The sequence below is a fragment of the Mauremys reevesii genome, linkage group 2 (genome assembly GCF_016161935.1).
Source record: "Mauremys reevesii isolate NIE-2019 linkage group 2, ASM1616193v1, whole genome shotgun sequence".
In the NCBI taxonomy this organism is placed as follows: domain Eukaryota; kingdom Metazoa; phylum Chordata; order Testudines; family Geoemydidae; genus Mauremys; species Mauremys reevesii.
In genome coordinates, this window is record NC_052624.1 from 235020066 (window position 1) to 235036787 (window position 16722).

Sequence of the window (16722 nt, forward strand, 5' to 3'; positions counted from 1 at the left end):
GGAAATGGCTGCGAATTCCACTGGGGGGGCAACATACCTACAAGTTAGGTGTTGTAAATCTGAGTGTTGAGATGCCTAAGTGCCATTGTGGATCTAGACTCTTGACACTATAGGTAAGATTTTCAAAAGCACTCAGTGTTGGCTTACCACTGCAATCATTGAAATTAATGGGAGTAGATTTAGCCAAATACTGAGCAATTTTGAAAATGCCATACTGTATGGGTAATATTTTCACAGGGACAGAGATGTAGACAGGAGCACAGTTGTGCAGTGCCTTGAAAGTGAGGTCAAAGTTTTAAATTGCTGGTGAAAAAAGCAGGGTTCCAGTAAAGGGCCTCAAGTGAGGTGAAGCAGTTGGAGAGGCAGGAACAAAAGGTTATTTTAGATGAATTAGATAAGGAGGCTGCAGTAATTTAGATGAGAGAACTGTGGTGTGAACCAGGATTTTAGGAGTAGGCACAGAGACGATGGGGTGGATTTTAGAAATGTTAGAAGTAAAGCTATGACATTGGTAATGCGAGGAGAGAAGTCAAGGTATTCATAAGGCTGGCAGTTTTTCCATACATTTGTAATGAAGGAAACTCCTTGATCCCCTTGAGGTGATTCTTTGTGGGGTGGATTCTGAACAGTTCCCAGTTTCAGAAAAGAAGCTAGAACTGGTATCAGAGAAGGGAGATCTATGATGCCCTTGGACTTCTTGTTTCCTTTTTGTGGTGCTCCTAGGATTGTTTTCTTTATTGATGGGGACCCATGAAATTTTGTGGTATAAGGAATGAGTCTATTGAACCTATTCAACAGAAGAAATGTTGAGTGTTTGTGATTCCTCCTTTCCCTCTATTGGGTGAAACAAGATCTGACATAAAGTGGCTGGGTTTTTAACCCAAACATTCCTGTAACGCCTCCTGAGAGAATGGGCAGCTGGAAAGGATGATTGTCTCTATATCTAAAGAGGCAAAACCCCATTTGAGGCTCTTCAGAGGGACCCAGGAACTGTTTAGACAGTGTGTGTATGTGAGAGGTTGGAGGCTGTTGAAAGACTCATCTCCAGAGCAGGTTGAGGAATGCCTTTGTGAATCTCCTCCAGTTGGCTCCTGCTAGTATCTGACCATTTTGATCCTGGAGGAATCCTAAGGCTTTTTCCAGGATGGGGATATAGGTGTTGGAGGCTCTGTTTTGCTGGTATGACTGAGAACCCTGTAGCTGACAGAGTGACTGTTTCTATGGTTTTCTGGCAATCTCTCTGCTTCTGTTGTATGAAAAACTGAATAACTGGTTGAACTATAAATAAGTTCAGAGATAATTAAATTAATTTTTTTAAGTTTACAGAAGAAGGTATGGGATCTTGTGATCAATAGTATCAATATCCACAGTAAAGAAGTAAAATTATAGAAATTAGAGGCAGAAGGGAATTTTTCAGTTTGCAACCCCAAAGGACGCTTTGTACAGCCTCAGTGAGCATTACTGTTCTAGATGGTTCTGAGGGCATGCACAGGATTGTAGAGGTAGATCTTGAAAAAAGAAGTGGTATTTTTTCACCCCTCTGACCACATTTACTAGACCAATCTCTTTGACCCTTTATTCTGGCTTTTGACCCTTTTGTATCCCCCAAATTTGATATTCCTGCATGTACCCCCAAATTTGACAGTACTGCAGTCAGCCATTTTGTATGTTCAACCACTATAAGCTGAAACCCAAACATCACATAGCTAGGGATAATCTTAGGCCCTGGGAGGCAAGGCCATGCAGTCACATGATTGCAGCTCTGCTATCAGATGGAGGTTGGGACAGAGAGTTAAAATTCCTTTTATTTTTATGGAACCTTTGGACAGCCAACTTTGTTTTTTGGTGTCTTTGATATGTAAGTTTCATTGTTGTTATAATTAGAAATGCTTTGCTGATAAGGAGAATAATGAACTGTTGTTGGCTGTTGCTAGGGAAATTGTTAGCCTGTTAGGGGCTATTATGAGTAATGTGCTTTGTTTGGAGAACATTTATGAAAAGTTTAGTTAGAAAAAGTGCTTTGGAGCAGTCTGAGCTTTGGGCAAGGATCTGACACACAAGTTCCCCAGTAGGTAGATGGAAGGAAGGATGCCCTGGAACGTTTGGAATGCTCCGAACCTACTCCTGCAGCATATGTGTACGTGTGCTTGAGACCTATTAAAAAAGTAGTTTTAGGTGAAAGCACTCTTGTTTGTATCAATCTTTTATTAGACGGAGGAGCTATGCCCCCATTGATTTATTCCTGACATACCCTGGAGAGAAACAATTAAGTTACCAGTATTTTGGGTTCCAGAAACCCTGGGTAACACTTTCACATCCTCAGACTGTCTTTCTCTAAGCTATTTTTATGACCTACTGTATTTTTGCCTTGGATCACAATTCCTTTTATCTTCTCACCCTATTTATATGTTCTGTAGGGAATAATCCTTCACCAGTAGAGAGAGAAAATATCACCTAATAGGTCTCTTCTATCTTTAATTCTATAATCTTTAATCTCTATACAGGTTTTGGTGCAATGTATCACAACAGCCCTTTGAAATAGCTTTTTGAAAACTTTTCATAAAGGAAAAATTTCAAAACATAACATCTTTTCCCTATTTTATTTACATTTCAGTCAGTTACATTCTTCAGAGCAGGGAGTGAGAATTCCAGAATGCCACAGAAACATGTAGTCATGCTACGCTAGTATTTCTTACAGAAGTTACAGTGTAATACATTCAGCTCTGCATATAGTTCTTATTTTTAAACATGAACCTTCTTTTTAAGAACTTCCCTTATTTTTTTTTAAGTTTATCAATACAAAATGAACAGTTTTGTTTATTACAACATTTTTAGGGCTACAGTGTCTTGGTGTGATAGTATGAAAGTGTTAATCTCCAAATGTGAAGATTTATTTCAATTTTAAATGAAGTCTCAATAGGGCTATGGCCTCAGAATCTGTAGAGAGATGGCCTCCAAAACAGATCAAAAGAGGTAATGAAGGAAATTGCATATATATTAAACCTCAGTGAAATAGAATCCACAGCCGTAGCTGGTCTTGATTCTATTAGTAAAATTGTGAGGTGAAAGTGTTTTTTTTTTTTTTGTCTTCTGAGTTCAGGAATTGAGCTTGAAAAAGCCAGTTAGTTGCTTTTCTTCATTTTTCATACAATTTTGCCCTTTAGTGGATTGCATATAAAACTCAGGCTTTGCTGGACTTTCACCTTGGCTGATAGGCGTAGATTCTATTACACAAGAAAAGATAACTATGACCAAGATAATTCCTACAAATAAAATCAAGAAAATGAGTATCTGTTTCTTATCTATTAGCATTCAGAGTTTAATTTCCCATATATTTTTATTCTCATGTTATCATACATTGAAACCTGATTAATTATAATTAAACCTTTTGTAACTTTAGATTTGTTTGTTTATAGTGCAAAGATACATTAACTGTTTTTTTAAGTTTTGTTTTGCTAGTTTTTTGTAATACCAATTTTATAAACTAGAACATTAATTTTCTTTTTTATCTCATTGCTAAAAACTGGATTCTGCTGTGATTGCTAGTTGACTGGTTCTGTTTTTAAGCTATGGGCAAAATGTTGCTTTATTGTGTCCCACCAAAAAGAGGGAGCATGTGATGGTGACTTGAAATACTATGTAAACACTGACTCTGATTCTGTAGTTAATGTTAAACTGAGTTTTACACTTCAAAGAGGGACTCCACCACTTTATGAATGAAAAAATACAGTATATCCTCCCCAAAATCATAGCACTTACTCTTTAAGTACAGAATGAATTTTCCAAATAAATAAGTTGATTTTAACTAACTTACAAATGGGTCCCTAAAGGATTTTCTTTTTTTGGTCCAAAGTGAGCTTAATCAAAGAATAATGCAGACTCTTCAAACATAACATAGTTATAACTCCCTGAAATCTAGTGCATTGATTACACATGAGGAAAACTGAAAATAGTTATGAACAAAATTGATTAGAAGGAAAAGCTTAACCAAAACAGGGTGAATAATATTTGGGAGTTGTTTAAGAAAATTTTATTACATGCCCAAATCCTACAATTCTGCAGTCATGAAAGGAGGATTCATCAGTTAAAACAAAATCCTGGCTAAGAAAGGAAGAGAAAATGGGGGAAGTTGATAGCAGTGACTATAAATTATCAGTCATGAAACACAGACAGTTGATAAGGAAAGCTGAACATATAAGTGAAAAAATTATATCCAGTAGGGTTAAGAATGGTAAGAAGGAATTTTTAAAATATATCAGAAACAAAGTAAATCCTAACAAAGGCATGAGTGTGTTGACACATAGGGAGGGTAATATTGTCGATAATGATGCAGAAAAGGCAGATGTGTTCAGTAAATATTTCACTTTTGTGTGTTTGGAAAGAAGCTGAATGAAGTTGTGACAGAATGGGACATATCTATATCAAATTATGAACTCCATCTTGTATTATGTAGTGAACATATGTCTAAACTTGCCCAAGACAAGCCTGGTGAATTGCATTCCATACAGCAGCCCTGCCAGTGAAAGCTGCCTAACACCTTATTGATGGACTGTCACTGAGGGCTTGGCTACACTTGCAGATGTGCAGCGCTGGGAGTTACAGCTGTGTTCGTACAGCTGTGTAGGGACAGCGCTGGTGTGTGGCCACACTCACAGCTACCAGCACTGCAGTGTGGCCACATTTGCAGCATTTGCAGCGCTGTTGGGAGAGGTACATTGTGGGCAGCTATCCCACAGAGCACCTCATCCCATTTTGGCGCCGTGGGTTGTGGGAAGGGTGCGGGTCATTCCGCTTCCTGTCCCAACGTCCCGTGGTGCATCACTTCACATCCCAGCAGTCACAGTTTTTCCGTCCACGTTTGGCGCCATTGTGAGTCTCTGTGAAGCGCGATTTCTGTGGGAAATGGAGCCCGAGCTGCTGAGGACTTTGCTGATGAATGTCGCCAGCACATCAGGTTTGGCAGTTGAGCTATTCCTTCAGCTCCAAAGTGACAGTGAGGAGTCCAACGATGATATCGAGTCGCCTGATGCGTGTGACACTAAATTGCTTGTGGCATTCACGGAAATGCTCAGCACTGTGGAATGCCGCTTTTGGGCTCGGGAAACAAGCACTGAGTGGTGAGACCACATCGTCATGGAAGTCTGGGCTGACGAGCAGTGGCTGCAGAACTTTCGGATGAGAAAAGTCACTTTCATGGGACTGTGTGCTGAGCTCGCCCCCACACTGCGGCGCAAGGACACGAGATTGAGAGCTGCCCTGACGGTGGAGAAGCAGGTGGCTATTGCAATCTGGAAGCTGGCAACTCCAGACAGCTACCGGTCGGTCAGGAACCAGTTTGGAGTGGGAAAGTCGACCGTTGGAATTGTTTTGATGCAAGTTTGCAGGGCCATTAATCGCATCCTGCTAAGAAGAACCGTGACTCTGGGGAACGTGCAGGACATTGTGGATGGCTTTGCACAAATGGGTTTCCCTAACTGTGGAGGGGCGATAGATGGGATGCATATTCCTATTCTGGCACCCCCCACCTAGCATCCGAGTACGTTAATCGGAAGGGGTATTTCTCCAGGGGTTCTTCAGGGTGCATATACTGCATGGTGATGGGGGTTGAGTGCAGAGGGTAAGGGTTGTAGTTCTCAGGACTGGTTGGTGAATGTACAGGTGTTGGAGGCAGCTGGTGGAGGTAAGAACCTGGATGCTGGGGAAGGGGGTTTGGAGCTGACATTGGGGCACAAGGGAAAGAGCTTTGGGCTGGGGGTGGGGGCCGGCACGGTATTGCTCTGCCTGCATGGCTACGAGTGACTGGATAGAGTCCGCTTGGCGCACCAGGATGCTTATCAGCTGCTTTGTGCTTTTCCTCCTGGCCGCTGCGTTTCTCTGGCGGATCCTGCTTTCCCTTTCTCTCCAGTCCTGCAGGTTTTTACTCTCTCTCTGGCAGACTGATCCATAACTGCTTTCAGCATGTCTTCCTTGGTTTTTCGTGGCTTCTTCCTGAGGTTTTGTAGTCTCTGTGCAATCGAGAAGATGGGCAGTCCAGAGTCAAGGTCGCTTTTGGAAAGGCAAAAATGGCAACAGTTAACAGGGGTAGCACTGTTCATAATGTCATCCAGACAGTAATTCCCACACAGTGAAGGAGTTTACAGTCTTCACTTTAGCATACTTTTCCCATACCAAACAGAGTGCACATAACCCACAGGAGCCACGAAATGGTGAGTAAGGAGGACTGATTGCTTCAGGGCTGTGCAGGGGTTTCTGTGCATTGGGGACAGCAAACAGCTACAGGGGGCATCTGCACTGAACAGTCTCCCAGCATTTTCCACAGGAGTTAATCCTGGAAGATATCTCACTGCTGTGGGTCACCAGGGAAGAGCGGGAAGGTCTTTTACAGCAATGCGGATTCTGCCCTGGCCCCTATGCAGCTTGCCTGTGTGCAGCAATGGTCCCCCCACCCGTCGCAGCACAGTGGCGCGGACGCGTTAGCCTGACTGGGACAAGGACCACAGTGGCTCTCCCTATAAACTTGCACAGGCGCATTGCCCACGCTCTGGCTGAAACTTTTGAGGAGATTACCGAGGGTGATTACCGCGACGTGATATACCACATCAATGGGCTATTCCACATCTAGGCATGCATGCATGCAGCCTTAACCCCCCCCTCCTCTCCCGAAACATTTCCATCCTGAAAATAAAAGCCGCTTACCGGTAACCCGCTCCTCTGCTTGTCCTTCACCAAGTACTGGCTGCTGCGACTGGCTACCTTCCTCCTGGCTTGAGAAGAGCTCCTGGCTGCATGCCTCCTGGGACTCTGGGGTGTCTCCCTGCACCCCAGTACCCTCACTCTCGGTTTCCTCCCTCCCACCCCCTCCTCCTCCTCCTCCTCTCCCCCACCCCACTCAGAAGTGTCCATCGTGGTCGTCGGATTGGCAGTGGGGTCACCCCCAAGTATCACGTCCAGCTCCCTGTAAAAATGGCAGGTCGTGGGGGCAGCACCGGAGCAGCGGTTTCCCTCACGGGCTTTGCAATAGGCACTCCGCTGCTCCTTTACTTTAACCCTGCACTGCAGCGCGTCCCGGTCATGGCCCCTTTCCAGCATGGCCTTTGATACCTGGGCAAAGGTATCATAATTCCTACGGCTGGAGCTGGGACTGCACAGCTTCCTCCCTCCAAACACTGATGAGGTCCAGCAACTCGCCATTGCTCCATGCTGGGGCTCGTTTGACGCGTGGAGGCATGGTCACCTGGAAAGATTCACTGATTGCATTCCACACCTGGCTGTGCAAACAGGAAGGGGATTTTTAAAATTCCCAGGGCATTTAAAGGGCAGGTCACCTGAGGCCAGGGCAGTAGAGTGCGAACTGATGAGCAGAGTGGCTGAAAAGGTATTCTGGGATATCTCCTAATACCCTGGAGGCCAATAACAGCATTGGTGTGTGGCCACACTTGACGAGCAGCACTGCATCACCAGCGCTGCACTCGTTATACCCCAAGCAGACCAGGTGTACAGCCAGCGCTGCAGCCAGGGAGTTGCAGCGCTGGATGTGCCTTGCAGGTGTGGACAGTTACTAAGTTGCAGTGCTGGAAAGCCTCCACCAGTGCTGCAACTCTCAAGTGTAGCCAAGCCCCGAGAAGCCACGAGGACTGCAGTTAGGAGCCACTGACTTTGATTGTGTCTCAACTGTTGGCCCATCTCCATGGAACAATATATTTTCTATGTAAAGGCTCACAGGTGGGGCAAGTACAATAAGGAAAGCACATGGCAAGCAGGCAGAGATTCTAGTTAAGAGCAAGGTGATGCTCTGTGCAGGAGGCCAATCATCACACCACGTAAAAATGGACTTGCAGAGGAGAGAGGGAAGAATAGAGTCTGCCCAGCCTGACATGTGAACGAATCTCAGACTTACAGAAGGATTGGCTCAGACTAGAAGAGGGTGTATCTTAGTACTTTAGTTGTTTCCAAAGATCTGAACCTCTCAACAGATTTTTTTAAGAGAAAAGACTGTGTTTAAAAGATCACTTTGTTAAGTTTGTATTTCTTGCTATCCTGCCACATTGTCCCCAAAAGGAGTTAAATAAGAAGTGTGGAGTGCCCAGAGCCTAGGTGAAACTCTGAAGAAGCATGTGTAAACAACTGGAACTTTGAGGGAGCCATGTGTAAGCCACTGGGGATGGGAGATCTCAGGTACAGAGTTCCAGGATTTAGGGCAGTTGGATGAAGATTTTCCACATCCGAGCAGACAGAAAATCTGAGTCTGGGAATGTGTCCTGTGAATCCAGAGCTAAAAGCAGTGACAAGACTCCATCCAGACCCAGTTGTCTTGGAAGCACATGGAGCCCAGCAGCTGATTGATAGCAACAGTCTGGTGACCTCACACCAGGGTACTGGCTGAAGTTGTAACAGAAGTATTCATAGCTTACAGTAGTAATAGGGAGGATGTTAAACAGGGCAATGGCCTACAATACATGTTTAAATCTGTATGTTCAGAAAACTTGTACCCAAGAGATTTAAAAGAATCAGCTGAGGAGCTCTCTGAGTCACTGATGCTGACATTTAACAAAATTTGATATACTGGGGAAGTTCTAGAGGGCTAAAAGAAAGTTAAATTTGTGTCAGTATGACCTGGGCAACTAGAGGCCAGTTAACTTGACATCCATCCTCCTGGCAAAATCATGGAAAGAACGACACAGGGTGCAACTAATAACAAAATTAAATGGTGACAGCATAATTAATGCTAGTCAATATGGTTTTGTGGAAAATAAGTCTTATCTAACAAATGTGATATTATTTTTAAATGAGATTACAAGTTTTGTTGATACAGTTAACTACTGATATACAATTTTTAGACTTCAGTAAGGTACCACATAGATCTTGTTTTTTTTTTTAAATAAAAAGCACGATACAAAATTTGTGCAGCACATATTAACTGGATTAAAAACTGGCTAGCTGATATATCTCAAAAAGTAATTGTTAAAAGGGAAGCGTTATATAATGGGGGCATTTCTAGTGAGGTCTCACATTAATACATCTCACATGGATCTATCTTGGTTCAATGCTATTCAATGTCTATCAATGATCTGGATGAAAATATAAAATCAGTACTATTAAAGTTTGCAGATGTCATAAAAATTGGTGGAGTGGTAATAATGATAAGGACAGGTCATTCTAGAGTGTGATCTAGATCATATAGTATAGTGAGCTGACTTGAAGAACATGCATTTAATGGCTCTAAATACATTCTTTATCTTACCCAAGGATGTGGGTCACGCTTATAGGATGGGGGACTGATTTTCAAAAGAAGAAGACTTAGAAAAGGACTTTGGTGTCTTGTTGGATAATCAGTTGAATGTGAGCTCCCAGTGAAATGCTGTACTCAGGAGGATTAATGTGATCCTGGGATGCATAAGCAGGGGAAATATTGAATAGAAGTATAGAGATGTTATTACCTCTGTATATAGCGGAGATGAGACTCTTACTGGAATATTGTATTTAGTTTCTGATGTCCATACTTGACAAATTGGGAAGGGTTCAGTAAAGAGCTATCTGAATGTTTTGAGGTCTGGAAAACCTTCCATACCATGAGACACATAAGAAACTCAATGTATATAGCTTAATTAAGAGAAGATTAAGAAGTGACTTGATCATGATCTAAGGTACCTAGATAGGGAAAAGACTTCTGTTAGTGGAGGGCTCTATAGTCTAGCAGAAAAAGGTATAATGAGGTTCAATGATTGGAAGTTCATGATTGGTGCCAATAGAGGAGGTTTTGGAACAAACTCATAAGTCACCAGGACTAGATGGTATTCACCCAAGAGTTCTGAAGGATTGCAGAACTACTAAGTGTGGTATGTAACCTATCATTTAAATCAGCTTCTCCAGAGGTGATCCTGGAAATTACAGGCTGGTAAGCCTAACGTCATTGCCAGGCAAATTGGTTGAAACTATAGTAAAAAACAGAATTATCAGACACCTTGCTGAACATGATTTAGTGGGCAAGAGTCAACATGGCTTTTGTAAAAGGAAATCATGCCTCGCCAGTATGGCCATTCCTATGGTCTTATGTGATCCAGTGGATATAGTGTACTTGGACTTCCAGAAAGCCTTTGACAAGGTCCCTCACCAAAGTCTCTTAAGCAAAGTAAGCAGTAATGGAATAAAGGGGAAGGTCCTCTGATGGATCAGTAACTGGTTAAATGACAGGAAACAAAGGGTAGGAAAAAATGGTCAGTTTTCAGAATGGATAGGAGTAAATAGTGGTGTCTCCCCAGGGATCTGTACTGGGATAAGTGCTGTTCAGCATATTCACAAATGATCTGGAAAAAGATGTAAACAGTGAGGTGGCAAAATGTGCAGATGATACAAAATTACTCAAGATAGTTAAGTTGAGAGCTGACTGCAAAAGTTAGAAAGGGACCTCACAAAACTGGGTGACTGGGCAACAAAATGGCAGATGAAATTCAGTGTTGATAAATGCAAAGTAATGCACATTGTAAACATAATTCCAACTATACATACAAAATGATGGGATCTAAATTAGTTATTACCACTTAAGAAAGAGATCTTGGAGTCATTATGGATAATTCTCTTGAAACATCCACTCAATGTGCAGCGACAGTCAAAAGAGCTAACAATGTTAGGAACCATTAGGAAAGAGAGAGATGATAATAAGACAGAAAATACCATAATGCTACTATATAAATCCATGGTACACCCACACTTTGAATACTGGGCACAGTTCTGGTCGCCTCCTCTCAAGAAAGATATATTAGAATTGGATAATGTACAGAGAAAGGCAATACAATGATTAAACAGCTTCTGTCATGAGGAGATATGAAAAAGACTGGAACTTTTCAGTTTGGAAAAGAGATGACTAAGTGGGGATATGATAGAGGTCTAGACAATCATGAATGGTGTGGAGAAAGTGAATAAGGAAGTGTTATTTATTCTTTCATATAGGAAAGAATTGGGACCAGGAAGAGTTTTAAGGGAGACCATAAGATTAGTGTAGGAAGTGGCCTTAGGAAACCAAAACAGGGTAGTTTTGAAGTCAAAACAGGAAGTCCATAGTTTTAATGTCCCAGAGAATGAGACTCATGGCAAAGAGAGGGCACAAGTCCCCCCAACCTACAATGCCACTTACCAAAGTGGTGTGGAAATACCCAGCATCACAGTGTCACTTCAGAGGGGGAGTTAAGATTGTTTGAGTGCTTTAATTGTACATTTCTATATATTAGCATGTTTAGATTTCTTTTAAATGTAACCTTCACTCAGAATTTCCTAGGTTTGAAATGCTTGGTTTTGGGATAATTACAATAGCTCTGTTATATATTTTCCCCTACATTTTTTTTTCAATTTTAACTCTACTTTCATGGTTTTTTACTTGGAATTTCCTTATTTAAAAAATTATTACAAATGTCATACATAGACACTAAATAAGAAACCCAAACAGAATATTACCATGTCCTATTTCTAATCATTTGAAGATCTGCAGTGTCAACATTAAGTCAGTATTTCTTTATTTTAGGGCAGATCCCATGGTACAACACACTTAGAGGACACTGACTACTGAAGATGGGTTTACAGCTACTTTACATCACTGGAGAAGCACAAAGCAGATGAAGTGTACTGATGAATCTTGGCCTTAATTTTCAGTTGACTTATTAGAGAAACTAGCTCTTTGAAAGGAATGGTAGGAGAAGCACATTCTTTGACTCTCTATGTCTCTTCATTTTATGAGTTCTCCCAACACGCCTGCCTTGTTTCCCTAAGTAGAACTGCCTTATTTCTCAGGGAAGCAAAGGCAACAGTACCATGGGAAACCTTTCAATCACTGATGCCTAAGGTAGCATGGAGCCACAGAACTGCTAAAGAGAGTGGGTCCAAGTAATCCCGACATGTGTTTAGTCTCCCTCATACCACTGATTCATTACAACCAAGAGAGTTATTGCATGCAAAATTAGCTGTAGAGGAAGGTTGGTGATTTGTTCAGTTACCTTTGATGTCACAAAGGCTCTACTTCAGAGTTAATGAACTATTGACGGGGCCCCATGTGTAGTCTATGTAATCCTAATAGTTAGATACAACATTAATTATTTATCTTAGTTACATCCTCATTTCTTCAACTATAGCCTTTGCCCAGTATTTCAATTAATTCTAACTATATGGAAAGTTTGAAGAGTCTGTATTATTCCATTATGAATAATTCAGAACAAAACAACTGACATCAATGCTAAATTTCTTAAAAGACCCAGTTGTTACTTATTTTTAACTCATAAACTAATGAAATTATGTACAAATGATCAGAAAATGTGTTCTTTACTCAAGTGTTATAAGTTTCAGGAAGATACTGTATTTTTTTTAATACATAATAAATGGAACTCAACCTTAAGTGTGAGCTACAACCAGCAGCTCTGTAATACATCTATAAAGTTTAGATAAAGTATTTATCTTACTCACCTACATATTTAGAGAATGTATTGCTTTAGTCCTGAAATACATCATTTCTGAAACAGAAAAATTATTGCTTACTTTGAGAAACTAAGGAACACAACTCCAAAAAGCAAACACAATACATGAAAAAAAAACATAACTAAATATTAAATCAGTGAATATTTAAAGAAAGAAAAATGATATCCTACATAAGGAGCCCACAACTCAGGTGTCTCAAGTCTCATTTATGTATTAGAGCTGAATAGTTTGGTTAGGAACAAATTAAATATTATAATTGAAAGAGTTACAGATATTCTTATATATAATTACCTCAGTGCTTTTAATCACTTTACCACAATAATCTATTTATTATGTCATTACCTGTGATGTTGACCGGACAGGCTGATGAGAAAAAGGAAGCCATTCACCTTCTTGCAGTTGAAATGTTGAATCGCCAACACTGGTATAAAGAAAAATATAACCACACGGAGACATTCAAAGACAGGATTGACCAGCGAACAAAGGCACTACATTCCACTCAAGAGGATCTTAAAAAAACAAGCAAGAAATACAGTCAACAGCATGAACAAATAATTCAAAAGTTCAAGGATAAAGTTGACTGTCATCAAAATGAGGTGGATTTTTTTAATGCTGCACCATGTTTTTTATTTATATTTTATTAATGGTTGATCATTATCTTATCAAGTATGTGTATGAAAATATATTCGGGTCCTGTTTAAAGGTTTCTGAAAAAGAAGATGCCATATTTCTACTATAATCTGATTTGACAGAATACCAGTCTACTAATGGACAGTTCAATGTATAGTTTAATGCAGTAGCTGCACATACTGAGTCTTTACAAAAGATAAATAAATACCTTGTAGGAAGCTTAGAAACTTAGTGGTTGGTTTTTAACTTGCTATGCTATGAGCAATTTAACTTTGAATTTAAAGCATAACAATATTATCTATCTTTCTATAGGCGATGAATAATATAGTGCTGCTTTTTATGATTTTTTATTATTACAAATGGGAATTTACTCATAAATAAATTTTTTTTTCAAATATTCATATTCAATTAAAACAAATCACAAGTGGCAACATGTTAAACTTTTGAAATTTGGAAACTGGGCCATAATTTATGTTTCTTAAGTAATAGCTAATTGAACCAGGACATCTGGTATAATGCACATTAATTTCTAATTTTAAACAGAAGCTTGAGATAATGAAATATCAATACAATGAAAAATCTTCCAAAGTTGAAGAATGTGAACGGATCATATGGGAACAAAAAGCTGAATCTGCTAATGCACTTGACCAACAAAAAAAAAATATGTTCTTGAAACTGAAAAGCTAGGAAAGACCTTACAGTCATTGCATCTGGATGTAATAGCTTCCCAGCAGAAACACAAAGTGGAACTTGCTCAGCTAGAACAGCAGATAACACAGCTTGAAAGGGACCTTACAGATGCCAAGAAACTTTGTAGTAAAAAAGATCAGGTATGCTCTTGCTATGAGAATGAGCAAAACAGCTCTCTCTTGAAAAATCACATTGCAAGAGAGGCTATGAGGGAGCTGGGTATACATTACTTCATATATATTTTTGTTATGAATTCTAGAGAAATAATAGTTTATCACAAATTTGTAAGTACATACGTCTCTGGTTGTCTCTAAATTGAAGATATATTAGCATTTGGGAAAACAATTATTTCAAAATGCATGTTGATAAAAAAACAAAAAGAATACAGTAATATGATTTTATCTGATGTGTCTGTAGAGATTTTAGGAAATATATTTGCCATTTTTAACTGCAGAGCCCATTCATAGTTATTTGCAATGTCAGAGACCTACCAAATGGTACTTTTGCTATGGAAGCAAAGGCACATAGGCCCAGACTTTTTACATTAGTCTGTGAATGCTTCCTATGTGAAAACATACATGCAATGAAAAATGTTTATTTTTTAATTAGTGACATAATATCCATACTGTTGAAACATAAGATAAGATTGTTTCCTTGATACTTCTTGATACTGTTTTTTGTACTTTCATAGTTGTTAAATTGACTCTTATAACAATTTTTAAAAAATGCTTATAATTTTCTGAGATAGTCTATGGAAGATTTTTTTTTTTAATTTACTGTTTTGTAGGCAAACATTTTGAAGATTCACTAGCAGTGAAACAATGTTGATTACATTTAACAACCATCAGTAAAAAACCCCAAAAATACAAAAAACAAGGAAATGATTTTAAAAAACAAAACAAAACAAAAACAGTATCTTCCCTGTATTTAGAGTTTATTATTATTGACTGGAGCAATAGAATGAAATAAGAATGTATACTATGACTGTATATTATCTACTGTATATTAAGTTTTACACACCTGAAAAATGTTAATACAAATAATTGTTGTCATGTTAACATTGCAGGTTTCAAGTTGTCTAAACCAATTTTACATTCTCAATGAAGAATATTATCATTTTGAACCAAAAACAGTACAGCACGAATAATTAAAGGCTTAAGTTAAATACATAGACAGTCATTTAAATTTAGATCTGCAATAACATTTACTATTATTCTCTAAGGCTTTGACTGTGCTTGACAGAAACAAAGTACTCTGGGATTAATTTCAAGAAATGGTGCCAACTGTGCGCAATTTGCTGTAATTAAGACATGAAAGAGTACTAAATATTCAGATTAAAAGAAGCAAGATGGAGCATGATAGAGAATCAAGGTGTGGCATAAAGCCAATAAAGCGCAGTCATTCATGAATACCCAATAATGATTGATATGAAACTTAAACCAATAAAATTGCAGTATGTGTTTAAAAAATGTGTGCACGCAGTTTAAAATGAGAGTACATTTTATAGGAAAATGTTTTTGTTTGTCTTAATTTAAAGACAAAATTCTACATGGCATCTTAGAATAACATTAAAACACAAAATTAAAATGTTATAATTATTGTATTTTATAGGGATAGTAAGTTTAAGTAGTTGGGTAGGGGTGGTGGAATAGAATGGTATTATCTCTTTGGTGCTGAGATTTCCCTATGTACACAGTAATCTACAGTTATTTGCTATAGTGCCAGTCCAAAGAGCACTGGAGATGGTGGCTCCAAGAGGTTAAATACCTTTTTTATTTTTATGAAATTTCTTTTTAATTTTTTTAAAGGAAAAGCATTCATTTAGATCAAAGCATATATATTTTCTCTTACTGTCAGAATTATGTGGAATATTTTTCTTTGTCTTTGGATTTATAAGTATTGGTTTAATGATATATTTATTGAAGAAAAGATTTAGCATTACAACAATTTTTTATATATCTTAAATTCCTTGTAACTTTTTGATCCTAGAGGAGATGTGGGTATTTGACCCAGTTGCTAATGAGGTGCTGTATAATTTCATGTATCCTATAGCTCAAAATAGCAGGATGCAGTATAAAAAGTACATCATAAAAGGCACTATTGGAATGTTTTTTGTCTTCACAGGCAATACGCAAAAGAGATGACCTTCTGACAAAGTCTGAAGCTGATCTCCTGCAGGCAAGGGAAGGTATCAAAGCTAAAGTTGCTGAGGTGGAGCACCTTGACAGTGTGGTCAAGAAACTGAAAGCAAGTATCCAGGACACACAGAAAGAAAAGAATCAGAAGAAGATAGAAGCCATCATACTGAGAACTGAGATTCAGCAGCTAAATCAGGAACTGCAGGATGTGCATAAGCAGTACAGAGAGACAGGTAATAATGTACAAAAATAGTAATATTATTGAAATGTGAATTTGGCACAGTCTAATAGAATAGAATTCGCAGTCATACGGATATATGATTGCTGTAATCAAATGAATACAAAAAGGTTCCCTGCTCTGCTTTAGGGTGAATTTGCAGCTGGAGACAGCAACTTTAACAAAACAAAATAAACATACCTTAATACTTTATTGTTACACATACTGTAAGATATTTGTAAAAAATTAGTTAAAAATCTAATTCTGTCTCAGAATGCCAGCTAATTCACTGACAACAGAAATTATTATTTGAACCTATCAATTTTTATATTGTTGTTGTTGTTTTAGTGTACTGTTTTGTTGATCTGATGTGATTAATGCCCATTATATAGAATTTTAGAGCTCTATCTGTAACACATTTGTGAACTGAAGACATAAAGCTTTTCTCAAGTGGATATTATCCACAAAACCAAAATAAGTTACAAACAGTATTGCAGGTTGAATTGTACAGTACAAGCAGCCATTCAACAATGACTGATAATCTACTTAAAATTATTTTTGCCCAGTACTTTGAGCCCTTGCTGACTA